Source organism: Canis lupus, chromosome 2 (assembly GCF_003254725.2).
Source record: "Canis lupus dingo isolate Sandy chromosome 2, ASM325472v2, whole genome shotgun sequence".
NCBI lineage: Eukaryota > Metazoa > Chordata > Mammalia > Carnivora > Canidae > Canis > Canis lupus.
This window is the reverse complement of record NC_064244.1, coordinates 47,047,780-47,066,656: the sequence shown is the minus strand read 5'-3', so window position 1 is coordinate 47,066,656 and position 18,877 is coordinate 47,047,780. Positions and strand designations below refer to the sequence as shown.

At 40.0% G+C, this 18,877-nt stretch overlaps 3 long non-coding RNA genes across 46 annotated transcripts in view; 1 reads left to right on the top strand and 2 right to left on the bottom strand.

Annotated features, from left to right (window-relative positions):
• The window catches only part of LOC125753892 (uncharacterized), a 21,274-nt gene extending 11,464 nt beyond the window's left edge, over positions 1-9,810 (bottom strand). The window contains exon 1 of the long non-coding RNA XR_007406671.1: positions 9,527-9,810. This is a non-coding gene — a long non-coding RNA (uncharacterized LOC125753892). The remainder of the gene's footprint in view (positions 1-9,526) is intronic.
• The window catches only part of LOC112660539 (uncharacterized), a 270,043-nt gene that overhangs the window by 173,136 nt on the left and 78,030 nt on the right, over positions 1-18,877 (bottom strand). The gene's annotated exons all lie outside the window — the stretch shown is intronic.
• Positions 9,364-18,877, top strand: LOC112660542 (uncharacterized). The gene is made up of 4 exons (XR_003137040.3): positions 9,364-10,145; positions 11,426-11,623; positions 11,701-11,920; positions 15,367-18,877. It is a non-coding gene; the product is annotated as an uncharacterized LOC112660542 (long non-coding RNA).

Sequence of the window (18,877 nt, the reverse complement as noted above, 5' to 3'; positions counted from 1 at the left end):
TTATGATCATAAAAAGGACTCCATTTGTGACATTTGGGACTGGGAATGTCCTTGGGTTTCCCATTAAGGAGGATGCTGGCTCTTGGATTAATAGTGATAAAAGATAACAAATTATCTATCCTATTTTATTAATCATTTTTTAAAATCCAGAATGAATGTTGACATGCTTTTTAAAAGAATTTATGCAATTATTTTCCCTTATATTTATTAACGTGAATTATACTGATAATATAATTAATATTTTAGATAAACAGAATAATGTCTCCCAACAATATCTACATTCTAATCCCTGGAAACTGTGAATGTTACTTTATATGGAACTGCAGATGTGATTCAACTCCTTGAGATGGAGAGATTATCCTGGGTTATCTGAGCAGCCCTCAATGTAATTACAAGTATTTTTATAAAAGGGAGGCTGAGGGAGATTTGACGCAAAACAAGGTCATGTGACACTGAAGCAAGATGCTATGCTTTGCAGATGGAGGCAGGGGCCAGGAGCCAAGGAATGCAAGGAATAGAGCTCTAGAAGGTGGGAAAGGTTAGGTACTGATTCTCCACTGGAACTTTCAGAGGGAGTCTGGACCTGCTGACAAATTGATTTTGCCCCAGTAAAACTGATTTCAGACTTGTGAGCTCCCAGACTGTAAGAGAGTATGTATGTTGTTTAAGCCACCATGTCTGTGGTGTTTTGTTACAACAACTACAGGGAACTAATACAATATTTTGGATCATTCAGTTACTGAGCCTATCTTACACTTCTAAAGGAAAGCCCATTTATTTATGATGGTTTATTCTTTCAATGTGCAGCTGGATTCTGTATTGAAAATTGAAATATGTCATCTTATGTTTTAATACATCTTAAAACATCAACCTGGCTGTCCTTACGAGAAGCAATAATTGCTTTGTGGTTGTAAGTATAACTTTTGGAGTTAGAAAGTCCAACTTATACATACTGGCTATGTTTTTTAATCTCTAGAGATTAAAAAATTTTAATCTCTCTGTGTATTAGTTTTCTAATCTGCAGAATGGAATGATAATAGAACCTTCCCTAACAGACTTTCTGTAGAGAATTAAGTGAAAAAAAAAAAGTACACATAAAGCACTTAGAGCAGTGCCTGAAATATAATAGATGCTATTTAAGTGTTTGCTTTCATTGCTGTTCTGCTGTTATTTTAACATAATGCTCAGGTATTGTTGCAATCATGGTGAGAGAATACGTCCCTCTTCGGAAACAGACATTCTCATGAGTATCAGCTGCCCAGTGTGTTCTACAGGGTCCTCCCCTTGCACAGTCCCTTTGCACAGATCTGACATGCACTCTCTCCTCTCCTCTGGGCTGCTGCTCCACTTTTTGTTTCAGTGACTGTGAAACAAAGCACCCCAAAACTTAGTGGAGTAAAGCAACAGTAACTTATTATTTCCTAGAATTCTGTGGGTTGTCTGGACTCAGGTGGTGGCTTCTTGCTGGTATAGGCTGAGGCCACTCATACAGCTGCACTCTGCTGGGAGATTGGCTGAGATCCAATGTGCAAGATAACCTCTCATCCTCCAGAACCTCTCTCATTGTGGCCTCTCACTCTGCAGCAATCTAACTTGAGCTTTTTCAAGCCATTTCAAGACATCAAAAGCAGGAGCTCCCAGGATTCTTGAGGACGTATTACTTCTAACACAATCTCTTGGTCAGAGCAAGTCATAGGTCAGCCAAAATTCAACAGGAAAGGAAATAAACTATGCCCCTTGACAGGAGGTGCTTATGGAGATGGGAGGAATTACCAATGGCGGGGCTGGGTACTGTATACACATGGTACATCCCACTGTCTTGTGTATAGGATCCTTGGAAGGATAACAATCGGCTTGTAGTGCAGGCATCTTGCACAGTGTACACACCTACCAGGGGAAACACATGCATCCTTGCCAGAGTGAGTCCTGGGAATGCTGCCATTTATCCTCTCAAATTTTATATACTCCAGCAGCTTAAGGTGCTCTGCAGTGCCAGTGCTTTCAGAGAGAGATGCTCAACAGTCCCATGTGTAGAGGAAGGGGTTACTGTGTGGTCAACCCTCCCTGTTTAAATAGTTTGAGTGATTTTTCTTGGGGTTTCTCTCCTTCCCTTGACTTAGTGAAGGGAATCACTACTTCTCTCCTCTCCCTCACTGGTGAACCCAGTGGTGATGGACAATCACTGTCTAAAGACGAAATGACTAACTAAAGATTGGGGAAACTGTGTAACACTATGTAACTCTCCACTTATTTCTTGCCCTCTCTCCTGTTTAAGTCTCTTAAAAGAATTAAGCAGAATTATGAAATGTGAGAGCTGGATTAACCCAAGACAGATAGCCCAGTTCAGTGACTTCCAACTATGCTTCACAGACTATTTAAGATTTTATTAGGCTCCTCCTACAGTATAAGAGCAACAAGGAGGGAGGAAGAGGACTTCCAGCAACTCCCTCTCCTTCTCCAGCTTTTGTTTCACAGACTTGGTTTTCATGCAGTTTTGTTTAAACAAGAGTTTTACCATTAATACCAGTTTGAAATTTCTGAGAACAAGACTCAATGACGTTAAGCTCCCTGTTCAGGCAGAGCTGGATAGGGAAGCAGTGCCATCTGGGCATTTCCTGAGGAGACAGTGTACAGGTACTAACTACCTCCCTGGAGGTGTAAGATGATGCAGTGATCTATGTTTACCAGACCTCTGCAGGATTTATGGAATGTGAAGGTATATAAAGATAAGCTGCATGGGTGTGGGGTGTGGAAACCTCAAGGAAGACTTGTGATGTCAAAAGGAAGACTGGTGATCTCAAACAGGGTCACAAAACTGCTTTTAAGGAAGACAGAGCCAAGAAATTGCCCAAACTGCCCTACATGTTTTGATAACTAGGGTCTATACATTTTCTTCCTCTTTCCACACCTAGTTTTCAGCCTTCCCCCTAAATTTTGCACAAACATTTAGAGTCTAGGTTTGAAGGGGCATCAACATTTTCACTTTTCCTGTACCACTCACGGGAGGTCCTTGGTGCCCCCAGGAACTTGGATGGCTAGCAGCTAAGCCAGAGTGAGGAGCCAAGTCTCCAGAATCCTATTCCAGCACCTTCTCTCACTATGAAACTTCTCCTTTATAAAGAAGCCAGCATAATGATGCTTATCCGTATACAAAGGACAAACACAAGAAACTTGTCTTCCCACTGCCTCATTTTCTTTATTCAAATAAATCAAGAATATAGTTTCTCTTTCTTCCAGCTATTATGAGGCTTGCTGATATACTGTGCATGACCCTTTGGATAAAGGCATAATGTAAAACAAAATTGTATTAATAAGATATTGCTAATATTAATCAATATGAAATGCAATAGTGTTCTGGGGTGAGAAAGTCAGGAAAGAATGGTGTAAACTCTTCTGGGACCTGCAAGACCAGACACTTTCCAATGCTTCTTGGTAAATACTCAGCCTAGAAACGGTCCCCCAAAGTGCAGTAAAGCATGCAACTCTAATGTCTGTGTTACATGGAAATTATGGCTTAGAAAACTCTAGCAAATATCTTCCATCATGAAAACAGTGAGAAATGTTAAATTTCATGTAACTACCAGTTAGAATGGAAGCTATATCACATTCTGTGCTCTATGTGATAAGTACTTAAATAGGTCAGGGTCCTTATATCCCTAATCTATAGGGCATATTCTAATTGAACTTCTTAATGTGTCTGATAGATGGGAAATAGTTCATTTTGACCTTGATTCCAGTCTTTGGTTCATATAACCTAATGGCATGATATTACTAGTTGTGTTTCTTTTCTTTTTTTTTTTTTTATTCATGATAGTCACAGAGAGAGAGAGAGAGGCAGACACAGGCAGAGGGAGAAGCAGGCTCCATGCACTGGGAGCCCGATGTGGGATTCGATCCCGGGTCTCCAGGATCGTGCCCTGGGCCAAAGGCAGGCACCAAACCGCTGCGCCACCCAGGGATCCCTAGTTGTGTATTTTATACAAGTCTGTAATAAAGACCCTATTTCCAAGGAAAGCAATCAAAAATTTTTTTAAATTGTATTTATTTATTTGAGAGAGGGAGACAAGGAGGATAGGGGCAGAGGGAGAGAATCTTAAGCAGACTCAGGGCTCTATCTCATGACTCTGAGATCATGACCTGAGCTTAACTGACTGAGCCACCAAGGTGCCCCTCAAAATTTTGTTTCTTATATTTTTCCATTTGGCTATTAGAAGCTTACATTGATAGACATCCACTCATTAAACCAAGAGAACATGGTTGTATTATTTTCATTTTGCAAAGTGAGCTGAGTTACATGCGGATTGAGCAACTTCTCTGAGTTTACATAAGCCATGGATAGAAATGTGAATCAAACCAATCATCCTGATTTGTTAGGCTTTCCAAAAAGTATAGAATTTATTTTATTTTATTTTATTTTATTTATTTTATTTTATTTTATTTTACTTTACTTTACTTTACTTTACTTTACTTTACTTTACTTTACTTTACTTTACTTTATGAGAGAGAATGCAAGCAGGGGGAAGGAGAGGGACAGGCAGACTGCACACTGAATGTGGAGCCTGATGGGGGGGCTCGACTGCACAACCAAATCATTACTTGAACCAAAACCAACAGTTAGATGCTTAACCAACTGAGCCACCAGACACCCCTAGAACATTTTAAAGTTTAATTCTGACCCCATCAAGCCCCAGTGACACATATATTCTATGTATCTCTCTCTCTTGCTCTCTTGTTTTATGTCTATCAGATATTATTCACTGGATATTCATTTTCTGAGGCTGGGAGCACAGGGTTAGAAAACCACTAAGCTAATTGAAACTGAAACCAAAGCCAAACAAGTGACTACGGGCTACCGAGGCCACATGTCAGCGTTAGATTCATAAATACAGCTGCTCTAAAGGCCTAAAGAGAACAACCAGCCCCTACCTCATAAGCATTCACACTTAAAGCAAAGCATAATACTCCATCTGATCCTAAAGATGAGTTAAACAAACATCTCAGGGTAAGGGGATGGAGCTGTGTTCTTTTTTTTTTTTTTTTTTTAATTTATTTATGATAGGCACACAGTGAGAGAGAGAGAGAGGCAGAGACACAGGCAGAGGGAGAAGCAGGCTCCATGCACCAGGAGCCCGACGTGGGACTCGATCCTGGGTCTCCAGGATCGTACCCTGGGCCAAAGGCAGGCGCTAAACCGCTGCACCACCCAGGGATCCCGGAGCTGTGTTCTTTGTAGCTCTTCCCCTCTTTGATTTCTACTTCCCCTGGGGTCACTCCCCTTTTGTCTCCTTATAGGTGTGGTTGTCCTCCACCAGTTCTTCATATCCTGCTAGTCCTTGGGGTTATGCCCTAGTCCCTCCTCTCATCTCCACCTATACTCTCTCCCTGGGTGGTTTTGTCGATATCGTTGGGTCAGTTACCATAAACATGTCAATGATACCAAAAGGTGTGTTTCCTTGCTTTAAACATCTCCATAAAGCTGTTCCTTGGGCCGTTCAAATTGGATATATCTCACAGTGAGCACATTATATATTCCATTCCTCACCTCTTCCACCTACCCTTCGGTCCCATGCCATACTCTCTTACCTATTATAGTAAAAAGCATTGTCATTTGGTTCAATCAGCCAAAAACTGGAGGCCATGCTTAACTCTTTCTTCCCCATCAACGTGCCACATTTAATCCATTGCAAAGCCCTGCTAATTTTACTACATATCTCTACCATCTGCCCACCTTGATTCATCTCCACTGCTACCTTCCTAACCTAAGCTACTGGTCTTATACTTGCTGCCTCCAAACATAACGTGCATCCGTTACCCCTCCCTCACCTAAGGGTACCACACCACCTGAGAGAAGGATGTGAACACCCAAAAGATAAGAATTCTGGTGTTGGCTCTCCCTCTTACTGCCTGTGTGAGCTAAGGCAGGGCACATGAGCTCCCAAAGACCTACCTGCCTCCTCTGTTACAGTGGGAATAAATAACAATTTGCTTTCTAAGGAGGTGGGGGCTGAGACAGGTGATCTCCAGAAAGCAGTTAGTATTAAGAGCACTGATTCTATGCAAAAGCTCAAATGTACTCACACATTGAAGTAATAGCCATACACAGATGAAATCCAAACAGTATCACTAGAAATCCAGTGACAAGGGCATTTTGGGATAGACATTTTTCATACCTTTGGCCACTAAGTACCTTTTAAAGATTCTGTGTTGTGCCATTTCCCATCTTTTGATTCCCACAACTCAAAATAGATGGGACAAACTAAATTTCTCAGCCTTCTCAGCCTGGAACAAGGCTATGCTCATGTTATTCACTCCTGGCAAAACACACCTTTTCTGAGATTTAAGTTAATAAAAAGGTAACAGGAAGACAGAATGTCCATTCTGACAAGGAGGGCAGAGAGACATTCCTCTTTTAGAGGCAACATCAGTAAGAGTAGAGTGTCAGCACTGCCACGCCTCTGCTGTGCCGTTCCAGCACAGAGCCTCTGCCAGGGGCAGGAGGGTCCTTGCAAGAGGAGTGTCTGATGGTTTAATCTGGGCATGATTTATGGCTTCAGAGCCTCCAAGCTGATTCTCTGACCTTCCTGGAGATTGTGTAGGCTACCTAATGTTCTTTAATAAATTATATATTTGTTTAAACAAGCTATGAGGTCTCTTTTATTTGTAGCCACAGAGGAATGCTGCTCCTTCAAGTCTCAGTCAGAGCACCTTTTTCTCTGGGAAGTCTTCCCTGTACCCCAGATTACACTAAATGTGTCATGTGCTCTTAGGGTAGACACTACTTTTCTTCTTCTAACAGGTACCATGTCTATAGAGGTGTTTCAAATTGTTTGATTGTCTTTCCTGCTCTACTGTAAGCTCTGTAAGGGCTGGACTATGACCGCCTTCTTCCTTCTTGTCTCCCCAGCACCTAGTATATTGTGTAGCACATAGTAATCACTCAATACATGTTACCTTGAATCAAATTACTGACATCTAAATGATTCATGCTGTGGTTAAAGACTAATTTTCTTCATTTTTCTCTCATTAGAGGTGAAAAATAGCTGCTCATTGTCTTCATTTTTTTCATAAGACTGAAAGGTAACCTGGTAACCAATGTGGAGGTTACCAGAATTTTTGTATATGGGCCTGAATCATTACCAAGCCTCCTTGAATTCTTGAAGTTGCTGATTTCATGAAGTTTCTACTTCTAAAGACAAAGATAGGGGTTTTTAGATAAAGATAATTAGATTAATGATATATGCTCCACTCAAATAATAATTAACCCACAAGGACAAAGAGAAGGATGTCCCAAGCAAACAAAGGAAACTGCCAGATATGGCAGAGGAAGGGAAGTCGGAGACCAGGGTGTTTATGGAGGTAGGGGCCAGAAAGAGTCATCTTCCCTACCTACATCACGGCACAGTGTCAGGCACAACAGAACATGAGGATAAGGTGCAGGCAGTGGTGTGCTCAATTCTTACAAACATCTCTCTGAAAATAAAAGCACAAAAGAAAGAAAAGGAAAAGAAAAGAGAAAGAAAGAAAGAATAAAACAAGTCCAAGTTTACAGGATTTACTGATTTTTGTGGTGGAAGTGTACCACTATAGCCAATTTCAAGCTACCAACATGCCATCACTGAATGTGGGATTGATTGAGAAGAAATGTGCATGACTGGCTTTTTGTCTGGCAGGAGCTGGTTCTGACACATCATTGGGTGGGGGGCCAAAAATAGAAAGATTGATCCAACTTTAGTGTGAAGAGAGGTCAATGCTCAAAATCTATCCCCCATTCCATACAAAGAATGCCATAGCTTGGCGTCCACCATCTCCTCACTATACATACACACAGGACTTAGAAAACAGAATAGGCTTGGAGATGGAAATCCACATCTCTAGATAGGAATTAAGAGTACTAGAAAGTAATTATTTAGGAATATTTATAACAGCTTTTATTTTTTAGTGATTTTAAATATATATGTATATCTGTATGTGTGTATGTGTTGTTTTTATAAAATTTTAAATTGCTTTAAAGGTCTATTGATAGGTAAAGCAAAATATTTAAAATGCCTTCTGAGGAGTTAACATGAAGTATAAGAATAGCATTAGCCTGAAGGGCACAAGGGAAGAAATCAACCCATACTCTTGTTAAGTTTCCCATACTGTTCATGAAGAAATAAAGTTCTGTTTGAAGGGAGACTTTGAGAACTTAGCGATACATACTGTAATTTCTAGGTCAACTACTAAATAAATCAGAAAGAGTCAATACTAACATGTAACCAATTCACCTAAAAGAAGCCAGGAAATGAGAAATAAAGGAGCAAAGAACAAATGGGCTAAAACAAATACCAAGATGAAAGATTTTAACCCAATCATTTAAGTACTTAAATTAAATGCAAATGAATTCAACACACCAATTAAAATCTTTTAAAGTGAAAACTTCAGTGTTTCCGTTGCACTAGCTTAGCTGCATTTCAAGTGCTCAGTAACTAAAATCTTACTGAACAGCACTGGTCTAAAGAGTGACTAGCTCTGAATGAACCAGGAGGATGGAGCAATCCAGGAGAACAATTCAATAATGATAATATGTAGATTACAGATGGTGCTAGTAAACTAGTTAGACAATTGGAATTTCCAAGGAAAACAAAAAAAATTGATTAGGAAAGTAAATGCAGTCATAGTGTACTTGACCATGTAGTGAACAGTTATTTACATGAGCAGAATTGCGTCAACACTGGAAGTGATTTATTCTAAACCAGTGGATAACTATATTGGGAGGATGTGGAGAAAAGAGGGAGTTAGTGATGAGAGAGTGCTGACCCTCATCTATGTAAGAAGAGACCACTAGATAAAAAATAACATTGAAAAAAAACTGTATGTATATATTTCTGGGAACACGGAGGTGACCAACATGGTGAGAAATTGAGGGAGTTTCCCAGTAGAAAGAACAGGATGTGGGATGGAGTAAGGTAGAAAATTTCTGTTTGTCCTAAGCTTATGGGGGTGTATTTGATTTTTTAAATATACATGCATATATTAGCTGGATGAAATAAAATACCCGTACAGCTCAAGAAAGACATGTTTGCTCCCCAAAGAGAACAAACACAGAGGCTAGAGAATCTGCACTCCAGGCACTACATAGCAGGGAACCGTCTATCCCCACTTTACATACGGGGTTGCTCAGAGGCAGAGTGGTCTGCTGGGATGGGATTGAGGGTGAGGACTTACTACTTGATTTCCAATCTCTTTGTTCAGGCTGCTCTTACAAAGGCTGGAGTGTGGGGCAACATAGCTGAAGAGATTTAAGTCCAAAAATAAACCTGACCAAGTTGGTAACGATGACAATTTAGTCATTACTACTAAATAACATTTCCCAAAGGACACAAAGGTACCCAAAGTTTTACACTTTTAATATGAAAAGTTTACCCTGAGTAGAATGTCACTCTGAGTAGACGGTAGCCTGATGATTATATATATATATATACCTCCAATCACAGAGCCAAGATTTTACATAATTCAGGACACGATCTTCCTTTTGGTGCTGACTCACCTATTTGCTCTCCTTCCTATCTAGTCTACTGTATGGCAAAATTGTTCCCAGTTTTACATCTTGCGATCCACTCAGCAGAATGCTCCATCAGGCAGTTAACTGTCTGAACTGCCTGCTCAGTAATACGTTGTAGCAAAAGGCAATTTTATACCTGGATCAAGATTTGGCAGACCACCAGGAAGATTTAAAGATTTAAAGTTCACAGAAATGACACAGCAAATGGTTGGAAACCACTGGTTCCACCTCTCTGGCCAATGTCATCTCTGACCCCAGAAGAGAATGGAGCACAGAGAGGCCCATTCCCCACGGCACTGCACACCCTCACAAGTCTCTGCAGGGTGTGTGTGTGTGTGAAGATAAACTGTTTTACTGAAGAGGAAACTGTTCTTTGAGAGGTTAAGCCACTGGTTGCATTTGATGGGAGGAGAATAAGGAGGAGCTCTTCTATTTCTATGTCCCTGTTTCTGCCTGCCTCCCTCAGTAACTCGTGTGCTAAACCTCCACTGGTCATGTATAGTGTCTAATCCCAACTGGATTCCTACAAGGGAGGGAGAACTGCCTACCGGAGTCATCTGAAGCCTACCACCCAACAGCTGAGAAGAGGAAACAACTATTATTGGTAAACAATATAACACAAAATGTATTGGAGGTTGTGAAACGTTACACCATTTGCCAATAGTCATAAGAAGTAAGCAAAAGAAATACAAATTTCAAGTGTCCAGCCACCGTGGCACCCACAAAGTTGTCTTTTCTTGGGTGGTTTTCCCTATTGGGATACTTGCAATGTTAGTCCCTTTCTTGCCTCATGACACTACCATCTATGATCTGATCATGAATCTGAGAATCACTGTAGACTCTTACTCCATAATAACCTCCCCCTTTTCACTACCCTCATGTGATCCATCACACAGTGCTATTAATTGGAATTCTGAAGTATGTCTCAAGTCTATCTTCCTCTAGTCATGAGGGGGGCTCTAGGGTCGACTGTCCAGGCGGCCACCGGAGCTGTCTCTGGGTCCCTACTCTCCAGTAATGTATGGGAGCGCTCCTGCTACCCAGCCCACACCAACCAGCATCACACACCTTTGTATTGCAACTACTCCCAAACAGATGTGCTCTATGCCCTCCAGGTAGCCTCTTGCTTTTGGTTTTCAGGTGTTCTAGAAAGTAAGGTTTAACATTTTCATGTTGTTTACCCTATTTTCTTCTTCCTCTTTGTTCAAGTCCTTTGACCATTTTCAAACCTTGCATTATTTTTTTAATGTTTTACTTAATGATATCTATATTCATATTTGAACAATTCTCTTTAGAAGGAAATTATTTAATATTTCTTTTCATATTTCGAGTTACTTTTAGAAGTAAAAAAAGTGAGTGAAAATAATGAAATTATTCTGTCAAAGCATTAAATAATATCCCAAGGTGGAATTTCCCTAGAAATTATCTACATAAAATGAGTATACTTTGTCTTTAGGACGTTAGTGCTGAACCATATTATCATCAATGTGAATTATTATTGTTTGTAAATAACACTGAAAATAATCAAAGGACTAAAGTTTAGAAAGGAAGGTAGGAAAAAACAGCCAATCTCACACCTCACATCCAGACCCTGGTGTTAAACTTTACCAAAGAATGCCATGTTCTCTGAAATGTTTCTGTTATGCTTCCTCAATTATTGGTGTTAGAATAAAACTGATAACGTCATTATGATTATCACTCAAAATACATCACCGAGTATAGAAGGTGCTAATGCTATGTATTTTTATCTGAGTGAGGGGGAAGCGGGGGGGGAAGAAGTTTCTAGGTCTTCCATTTGTATTTTTAAAAATTTCATTAGAAAATGAAAGGGACAAAGAAAATCCTTTGGTTAACTGCAAAAAAAATTGTTTTAACCCTTTGTAGTCTCTCCAATCTGTTTCATATAGCAAGCTACAAAAGTTGTACTGCCTTTCGAATTCGAGCCCATTTCCTCAGGACAGATAAAAATCATGGTGAATTAAACATCTACCACCTGGAAATACTCCAGATTCTTGATGCTCTGACTTTCCCCCTATTGCCTGTCAATTGCTCATCAGGATTAGAGACCAACTGCTCTAGAAGGTGGGTCTGCGTGTTTTATTCAAGTTCCTGCCTGTTCCGTTAGGTTAAAGCTAATCTGCATCACTTTCCATTTTCAGCCACCAACTCTATCTGTAGCTGCTGTGACATTTTTACACAAGGAAAGATGTATGCTGCCCATCTGTCATGTAAGGACATAATGTAGCTAAACCATCTACCCTGTCTCATACCACATGGGGAGTGATGAAGACACAAAGGGCCGGGTTCGGTTTCTCCTCGGGGAATTGGTGGCCAGAGTTACTAACTTGTATGCTGCACTCTCAAGAAAATGGCCATCAGGTGAGCCACCATCAACAGGCTGCAGAAGCACCTCTCCAAGTGGTGGGTCTGGGCTCTGTTTTCAAAGTCTGAGCGTCAACTGTCAGTTTTGTCCCTAACTTAGAGAATCAGGCTCACCTTCCCAGGTCAGTGGGCAGTGTAGCAGAGAGAGGGCTGGGCTTGGAGGTCTGGGGTGGTCACTTACTGACTAGAGGGGAAATGTCTTCACTTTATCACCTTTGGCTTATCACTAAAAACAAAAACAAAGTATTCTAAAAGGGGACTCACATACCATATCCCCCCCACCCCAAAGCCTGTTACTGTATATGGTACAGAAACGTGGTCCTTAGAAATTCAGCTATGGGCAAAGGAAACTGGCCTGAAGGATGAGAGCTCAGAGGTACCATCACCCATGCTAATCCATGTCCCTCCTCCACTGAGGGGGGGAAAGCTTTCTTTCACAGCAGGCTCTTGTATGTGCCTGCCACAGCGAATTACTAACATACCCAGGGAAATGAGTATTTCAATAGTAATTTTGTTTTCTAGTGGCTTCGCTTCCCATAACACCCTGGGCAGAGAAGTATTTATACAGTGGGATGCGTGCTGTAGGATGATGATGATGATGATTTTCAGGATCTGGTTTTTATATTAAATAATAGCTGAAGCAGTTTGTATCATGACTTTCTTTTATAGGTGAAAATGCCACATAATACAAGTTAAGGCTTCGTGAGCCAATATATTTCATCGCCCAGCACCATAATCTATTAAGCCAGAGATATTTTCAGGGAATTGCCTTAAATCCTTTGGTGGTTTAAAGTAGCTTCAGAGGGATTAGTGGCTTAGAGGTAATTGTTATTGCTAATATTTTATTTGAAATGTCCTGTTCAGCAAAGGTAATGTGACATTTTGCTCACTGGAAATGCTGTCTTTCTAGGGAAAGGCATGAGTCAAAAGGTCAGTGTCTCGGAGAAGAAGGGAAGGGAGCCCATGAAACAAAGGACAAGGGCCTAAGCTAGGTGATCAGCACAAGATAAGCGTGTCAGGGCTGACTTTTCTGTACGTGGACCTTGGGGAGCAAGAGTGTTAATTTTACATGAATTGTGAGATTAATCTAGATAGATAATCAGCTCTAAAGGGAAACCTTAGATGCATTTTTAATTTTTTTTAGTAAGTAAGGAAAATAAAACTCAAGGAGGTACGTCTTTGTAGGCCTACCCTCTTCCACCAAGGCAGTAAATGTTGGAGCTCGCTCTGCAGGGGCATCTCAGTCTCTAGGCTGGTGGATCTCAAATATAGAGTTTCTTAAGAAATCAGATAGGGTGCTTGTTGAGAAATAAAAATTCTTTGGGATCTACACCTACCAACTTTGATTCTATAGTTCTGAGATGGCTCTAAAAAACCTGCATTTTAACCAGAGAGCTCCAAGGGATTCTGATCCAGGGATTCATTATCTCTAGAGAAACACTGGGTTAACCAGTCCTTTACTTGACCATGGTACCATGTTCTCAAATTTCTATCTATGGCCCACATGCATCCTTGGAGTTCTATACACTTACATCAAAATGGCAAGCAAAATTCCCACTTGAATGCCCCAGTAATGGCACCATTGCCCATCCAATTCTACAACACAAAATGTAGATGGCACCTCCCTTTCTTGCACTATGCCCACTGCATCACTGCTCTGACACCGGTCCCAGCTCCCATTGGAACTTACCACATCTTGTCTGGACCACAACACTATGGCACTAACCAGTCTCCCTCCATCCACTCTTCAATTTGCTTCCTTCACTGAGCCAGAGGGGCTTTTGCAAGTTATGTTTTAATGTGGCACAACTTCCTGTGAAAATGCTTCAGTGACTTTTTATCACCTCTTGGATTAGGACCGAAGTCCTTTCTTTGGCTCCCAAAGCCCTACATGGTGGTGACCACCCAATCACCTCTGCAGTCTTGACTCACACAATTTTCTCTCTGGCTCTGTAGTCTAGCCACAGTGCACTTTCTTCTTTTTCCTCAAAGGAACCACATTCATTCTGGGACAGGGCATTCCTTCACCCAGAGCCAGCTTTTTCCTCTCCCCTTCCCTTGGACTAGTGACCACCTGCAGCTGTAGATGATATCTCACATTTTGCTTTGTGAACTTCTAACCTACCTCAGTTTTCCTTAAGATATATCTTCAAACAATGATATACTTTGTGTAATGACACCTTTAGTTCTGTGTTTGGTTAATGCCTGCCTTTCCCTAGACTGTGAGGCCCACAAAGGCAGCAATTAGGGCCTTTGTGGCTCACTCTTGTATCCCTAGGATCTGCCACAGTGCTAGGTGCATGGAGATACCATTTAATACTTGTTGAATGACTGAACTATGTAAGACATATTGAAAAAAACAATTTCATCTGAACTTCTTTAGATAGAGAAACCAAAGTAGACCTAGCAGAGACAGACACTGGGGATTTCAGGCAAAGTCCTTTACCAGTGGGCTGGATAATATAATTATTGTTTAAGCATCACCATTAAGTATATACAAACTGTACCCAGGCATATGACTTTAAGCTCAAGTTAATTTTCCAGTGATAAAGGGATATGACATTTTAAAAAAAGAATGGTGATCCTGATTAAGAAATCCTTAGTTTTTACTCAGCATTAAAGTATTTAGAATAATGAAAGCTCTTCAGGGGCACCTAAGAGCCACCTGGGTGGCTTAGTCGGTTAAGCATCTGCCTTCAGCTCAGGTCATGATCCCAGTGTTTTCTGGAATGAAGTCTTGCATCAGGCTCTCTGCTCAGTGGGAAGCCTGTGTCTCCCTCTCTCTCTCTCCACCTGTTGCTCTGCCTACTTGTGCATTCTTTCTCTGTCAAATAAATAAATAAATAATATCTTTTACAAAAATGAATGGTCTTTAGTTTATTATACAGAGTCAGAAGTTGGGTGTCATCTTGCTGGGCCATTTCCCTTAAAACAATATTAATCCAATAATATTAATCCAATTTATGGTGAGGGTTCTCAGGGGCTTGCTGGCTCACTCAGAAAATTCTTTATCCCAATTTTTACACTGATTCTGAAAAGAAAGATCAACTCCAGACGTCTTGAAACTGTTGGACTCTGCTGGACATATAGTTGAATGCACTTGTTACATGGATCAGCATTTTAGGTCAGCCAGATTCTGTGTGTCACTGGGGCCTATCATTTGCTAGTTACAATTCTTTCTTTATGATGTTTTCTTCAAAAAAGGCCAGAGGATTTTTCAAACAGAAATTACAAGCTCAAAAGAGATAGAAGAAGCAGACAAATAACAAAAAGACCTTTAGAGTTAAGACCAAAAGGGGAAGTCACTAAAAATTAACAAATGGAGAGGATGGCATGGGGGTAACATTATGTTTATAAAATAAATTATACATGTGACATTATTATAGATCCAGAATATGATAAAGCATTGGAGCTGCTATGAATCTCTATTTCTGATATTGCAGAACTCAACCCAAAAGGAGAAAATAATCCATTTAACATTCCTGCTTCATGGGAAGACATCTGCCCACTTCCACAGTGTCTGGAGGAGCTCCTAGTTCTTCGCTATTCCCCATCAGTATGTGACGGAACCAACTTTAAAACTGCACCAAAGCAGTGAGGAAAAAGGCTGGGTCGAACATTTTGGGTTTCTCTATCTGCTATACTAGACACTTTTATACAGGTTTAAGTTTGTGAACTGAAAAAAACAGAGAATTTGTATTCTGGAAGGTTGTTCTCTGGCAAATGTGAAACCCCAGCTCCCATGTGTAGGGATTTTAGGGAGAAAATCCCTAAAGAGAATGATATAGGGGGCTCCCCTCAAAATGCAGAGCTAAATGAGCCTATTCAGGATGATGGCTGCCACTGACAGGCTCTCCTTCATGTCCTGTGCCTCAGAGCAGCTCACAGTGGTCCACTGTGACTGTAAGAGGACAGATAAGGAGCACAAGACATCAGAAGACTGTAAGGTAAAAGAGAGAGGTCAAAACTATGGGAGAAAAGCAATGTGTAGGAAACAGAGACAACGCACAGATCTGAAAACCTGAAAAAATACCTAGTATCTTTAGAGAAATAAAAGAAGATATTGTATTTATGAAACAAGAATAACATGGTATAAAAAAGAAAAATATCAAAAAACAAAAAAGTTTCCTGGAAATAAAAAAATATATATAATACCCAATTAAAAAAAAAAAACTCAACAGAAAGTTAAAAGAAAAAACTGAGGGTGCCTGACTGGCTCAGTCATTTAAGTGTCTGCCTTCAGCTCAGGTCATGATCCTAGGGTCCTGGGATCGAGTTTTGCATCAGGCTCCCTGCGCAGTGGAGAGTTTGCTTCTCCCTCTGTCCTTCCCCCTCTGCTCCTGCTCTCTCTCTCTCTCTCATTCTCTCTCAAAATAAATAAGTAAAATATTTTTAAAACATAAAAAATTGAGTAAGTCTCCCAGAAGTATTAAAAATATATGAAAAGAGTGGAGAGAAATTATAAGAGAACTAGAGGATCATTTCAGGATGTACAAATCCCAATAATTGAAATTCCAGAAAGAAAGAACAAGTAAAATAAGAGAAAATTATTTTTAGAGTCTCCAACAATTGCAGGACATAATTTTTCAGGACACAAGAGCACATCTAGTGCCTAGCATAAGATCCAAAATAAAGCATATTCTTGAAGTTTTTCAGAACACGGAAAACAAGAGAATAGACAAAGCTTTTAAGGAAAATAAAACAATTTATTTACAAAAGAATCAGAAGTCAAGGAATCTATCTATCTAGAGAGAGAGTGTGAGAGAGCATGAACAGGAGGAGGTGCTGAGGGAGAGGGAGACTCAGGGCTCCATCGATCTCAGGACCCTGGGATCACAACCTGAGCCGAAAGTAGACACTTAACCAACTGAGTCACCCAGGCACTCCAAGAAGTCAAAGTAATCTTCAGAAAGAAGAATAAAGCTGGAAGTATTACAATCTCAAATTTCCAGGTATACTATAAAGCTATAGCAATCAAAACAGTATGGTACTAGTACAAAGATAAACACAGATCACTGAACAGAATAGAGAACCCAGAAATAAACTCACATTTATTTGATCAATTAATCTACAATAAAGGAAGCAAGAATATACAATGGGGGAAAAGACAGTCTCTTCAGTAAATGATGCTGGGAACCCGGGTGGCTACATGCATAAAAAGAACAAAAGTGGACAATTTTCTTATACTCTATAAAAAAAATAAACTCAAAATTACTTAAAGACCTAACGTGAGACCTGAAACCATAAAACTCCTAGAAGAAAACACAGGCAGGCTCTAATATCTTTGACATCAGCCTTAGAAGTAGATATGTCTAGATATGTCTCTTCAGGGAAACAAAAGCAAAATTAAACTGCTGAGAGTACACTAAAATAAAAAGCTTTTGCACAATGAGGGAAACCATGAACAAAACAAAAAGACAACCTACTGAAGGGGAGAAGATATTTACAAGCTACATACCCAGTTAAGGGTTAGTATACAAAATATAGAAAGAAATTATATAATTCAACACCAAAAACCCAAATAATTTATCCAATTTTAAAAATGGCAGAAGACATAAATAGACATTTCTCCAAAGAAGACATAGAGATGGCCAATAGACACATGAAAAGATGCTCAGCATCACTTATCATCAAGGAAATACAAATCAAAACAACAGTAAGATATGACCTCACATCTGTCAGACTAGCTGAAATCAAAAACACTAGAAATAAGAAGTACGGGATCCCTAGGTGGCGCAGCGGTTTGGCACCTGCCTTCGGCCTAGGGCGCGATCCTGGAGACCCGGGATCGAATCCCACATCGGGCTCCCGGTTCATGGAGCCTGCTTCTCCCTCTGCCTGTGTCTCTGCCTCTCTCTCTCTCTCTCTCTCTCTCTCTCTCTCTGTGACTATCATAAATAAATAAAAATTTAAAAAAAAAAAAAAAAAGAAATAAGAAGTACTGGTAAGGATATTGAAAAAAAAGAACCTTCATGCACTGTTGGTAGGAATGTAAATTGGTACAGCCACTGTCGAAAACAGTATGGAGGTTTCTCAAAAAATTAAAATTAAAAATATATGATCCAGTATTTGCATTATTGGGTATTTACCAAAAGAAAATGAAACACTAATATGAAAGATACATGCACCCATGTTTATTGCAGCATTATAAAAAGAATGAGATCTTGCCATTTGCAACAACATGGATAGATCTAGATGGTTAATACTAAGTGAAATGTTGGGGAAAGACAAATACCCTATGATTTTACTTGTATGTGGAATTTATGAAAAAACAAATGAATAAAGAAAAAAAAAAGGCAAAAAAACAGACTTTGTTTTTAAGTAGGCTCCATGCTCAACATAGGGCTTGAACTCATGATCCCGAGATTAAGAGTTGTGTGTTCTACTGACTAAGCTAGCCAGGCACCCCAAGTAATAGACTTTCAGACAAAGAGAATGAACTGATGGTTACCAGAGGGGAGGTGAGTGGGAGAATTTTAAAAATCCTCAGAGTGGCATCAGAAGTCTCAATAGTTACACTAGAAGCTAGCAGAAAATTAAAAAAAAACAACAAAACAAGACAGAAAAAACCTTCAAATTCTGAGGGAAATTATTTTGAACCTAAAATTATCTACCCAGATGAGTCACTCATCAATAATGAAAGCAGTTGGGCACCTGAGTGGCTCAATTAAGTGTCTGCCCTTGGCTTGGGTCATGACCCCCACGTCCTGGGATCCAGTCTCTCATACAGCTCCCTGCTTAGTGGGGAGCCTGCTTCTCCTCTTCTTCTGCCCCTCCCCTCACTCATGCTCTTTCTCTCTCTCAAATAAACCAATAAAAACCTTTTTTAAAAAAAGAATGAAGGTAGAATAAAAACATTTTTTTATGGCCTCAATTTTCCTCTCATGTATCAAATTTCTAGGAAGTCATTCAACATGGTATAACTCTAAATTGAAGGAGTAACCAAGACAGAAA